Consider the following 3455-nt stretch of genomic DNA (forward strand, 5'->3'; position numbering starts at 1 on the left):
GGGCAATTTCTCTGTCCCAGACGCATTTCCTCCAACTAGGACAGTCAAACGTTCCTTGCTCATTTTACCCCCTGAGCAGTTTTCATCCTTAAACATCATAGTCTTATTTGGAAGACATTTAAAAAATAAACTGATTTCATCAATATTGAAAACATCATTTTAACTGTATCCTTGAAGTAAATTTGGTAACGTTTAATTTAACCACTGTTCACACACTTCAAGAGGGACAGCTTTAGCTTCTCCATGAAGAGTAAAATTCGAGTAATCGAGAATAATTAACATGAAATTGAAGATAAAAGGGTCGGGACCTCATAAAAAAATCGAGTTATAGCAATATTCGAGTTATAGCGAATTGACTGTATATATAATACAGTTAAATAAAACCTACATAAATATTTTCGCAATGATCGCTTCAAGCATTTAAGCTCAAAATCATTTTTTTCACGTAGTTTAATCACTCAAAAGGTTCCATTTTCAAAATGGATGGTGCTTTCAACATAAATGTAAACAATAAAAATTTCGAGCTCAATACCTAACGTAGTTCCAGTTTGAAAGTTTGTAACTGCTTACGACAGTTTATCCTGCGAGGTGATATTTTCACACGGATAATTTTTTTTTCAATAAAAGAAGTAAATTAGATAATTTCTGAGTTCTAATCTGCCGTATTTCATAAGATTGTGGGGACAGTCACATCCACCACGTCAACCTTCATCTAGGAAAAAGTACCCCAACATAGAATCGAGTTAACTCGTCTTATACACCAGTGGATTGGAATTATATCTTTGTAGTGGTAGATACACTACGGTACTCCCCCACCAGAATTATATTTGTGATAGAATTCGATGAACGAATATCACTAGTTGATTCATTGCTGTTTTGTGAGAAGCCGGGAGAACTGCAATGAGATCACCGTACTCTTTGAGTGCTGACCGTAAGAGCTGTATTAAGTTCACTGTCATAGTAGCTCATCTGTTGCTTTTAGCAATCTTGTGAAGATAATCAATCCAATCAATCTTGGCCGATGAGTATATGTAACCGATGAAAATTCGTGCGCTGGCTAAAACATATCGATATCAAATTGAAATATCAAATAAAATATCAAAAAATATCAAAAGTCAATTATATGCCAACTAATTTTCAGATAGCTGATATGTTAAGAAAATCTTTACCTGGAGTAAGACTGTCAGAAATTTTGCCTCTTATAGATCTATAATGTTATATATTAATTTTATTTATATATTGTGCGATTAAGGGCGAGTGTTGAGAGGAAAAACTATAATCGCACTTATTTGAAGCAGTTTTATTCTATGTTCGCATGTTATCAGAATGTTCTGATTGGCTGCTAAGTTTGAGCCCAAGAAGGCTATAAATACGAGTAACTCTGTTTGTCTGATGTTCTTTTCGATTTCTCCAGTCCCAGTGTACGCTCCAACTGTATAACTCTGTGTAATGTTCTAATAAACATGTCATCCTTTGATCTCCGAATTTCATAACAACAACAGTCACAAGTAGCAAGTCAACTGTTTCATGGGGACCATCCATCGAAGTAAGCGTGTTCAAATCGTAGTGAGCGTATCTGCCAAGGTATATTTTTTCCGCATGCAGTTGATCGCTAGTTCGCATCTTCGAATTCGCAAAAGCTATTACTTTTACAAGCAGTGAGAACGGCCCTTGAAATTACAATACCTGATGAAATGTTGTTGTTGTTAATTTACGTCGCACTAGATCTGCACAATGGGCTATTGGCGACGGTCTGGGAAACATCCCGGAGGATGATCCGAAGACATGTCATCACAATTTTGATCCTCTGCGGAGGGGATGGCACCNTCCAAAGATTAAAATTGTGATGACATGCCACCAGATCTTCTTCAGGGATGTTTTACAGACCCCCGTCAACAGTCCATTGTGCAGCTTTAGTGTGTTGTAAATAAAATTACCCACATATACCTTCAGAAGTTTAATAAGTTTTTCCTAATTCTGTTGTAAGAGCCCGAATAATTACCAGCTAACTCTTGAATTAATTGAAAAACAATACAATGAGATTAAAACATTACTTTAGGCTATTATGAGTACCTGTAAAAGGTGAAAGATTCAGTTAGAGGTTTATGAATTAAGTCAACAAGGTGCCTAAAGATCATAGCTAGTGTTCAGTATTTCAGTAACATTCAATCAATTTTTAAAAAAAATATCTGAATAATTTCAATGAAAAATTCCCCCCCCCCTAAGCAGTGTTTTTATTACAGCAAAAAAATGGGAGAGAATTTCTCACCCTTTCTCAAAAACAGGGTGAGATTTCAAAAAGTTGAGTGAGATTTCTAAAAATTAAAGAAACTTGGAAAAAAATTATTTCTTCAATTATAATACATTTTTAACATCTTCTAATTGAATATTTTTGCTGCATCATCATATAGAAAATGTTCTACTTTTTCATCAGCTATTATATTTATTTGGCTGAAAAATATCCTATTTCGTTTTGACCGTTTCTACCAACATTCGTTTCATTTTCATTTGTCCGCTATGGAGTACAAGATGTCGTTTTAACAAGGTATTTGTCTATCTTAGATTCATGCACGAAAAATGTAAACGTCTTACATGAAGAAACCTTACCTACGGTGAACACGTGGTTGCAGAGAAATGTGTTCTGAAAGGGGTTTCGGAGGGGGGCGGGCTGTTCTGTTGTTCGCACCGGTTCTGAACAATACTGGTAAATAGGGAAGCTAGATAACAAGGACCGATGTTCAAAATAATGAAAGATCAAGGAAGAAAAGTGAAATGGGTTTTATTCAAAATTGCTAAAGACGAAATTTTTTCCAAAATTTGTGCATTTTGAAATTGATTAATAGAGTAGAGAACTTCTCGCGTTTATCATTTTTCATTGTGAGAAAAGAAAAAAATATGCAAGATTCTCCCGCTGTAGTGAAAACACTGCTACACATTGCTTGCATATATATGAATTGCATACCTTAATGTATAATTAATTGTTTGTTTCATACCTCTTTATTTTATTGATAGTATTAAATTAATTTTTACAGTTGGGCAAAAATTAACTTTTACAGTTTCATATTTGTAAAAGATTGTTACCCAACTTTTTGTTCCTTAACATGGCAGTCTTAAAAATACTCATGGCTTTTGGGAATTTTAATATTTTTTAGATTCAACAGCACGGGTTATTATCAATTTGTGCATGAAAAATGCCCTCATTACAACTACACTGACCAAATACATTGACGATCTGCCTCTGAAAATTGTAAACTTATAATTATGACCTAAGTTAAATGCCTATCGAAAATATTTAAATTTTTTTTCCTACCTAAGATTATTTAATTAAGGGCATGTGTAAAACAAACATCTAGTTATAATATACATGTTCTTAATTAAATAACATTGAAATATAGTTAAAAATAATTATAATTATTTTTATTAAATGAATAAATATAGTGAACATAGAAGCTATT

This window comes from Parasteatoda tepidariorum, chromosome 3 (assembly GCF_043381705.1).
Source record: "Parasteatoda tepidariorum isolate YZ-2023 chromosome 3, CAS_Ptep_4.0, whole genome shotgun sequence".
Classification (NCBI taxonomy): domain Eukaryota; kingdom Metazoa; phylum Arthropoda; class Arachnida; order Araneae; family Theridiidae; genus Parasteatoda; species Parasteatoda tepidariorum.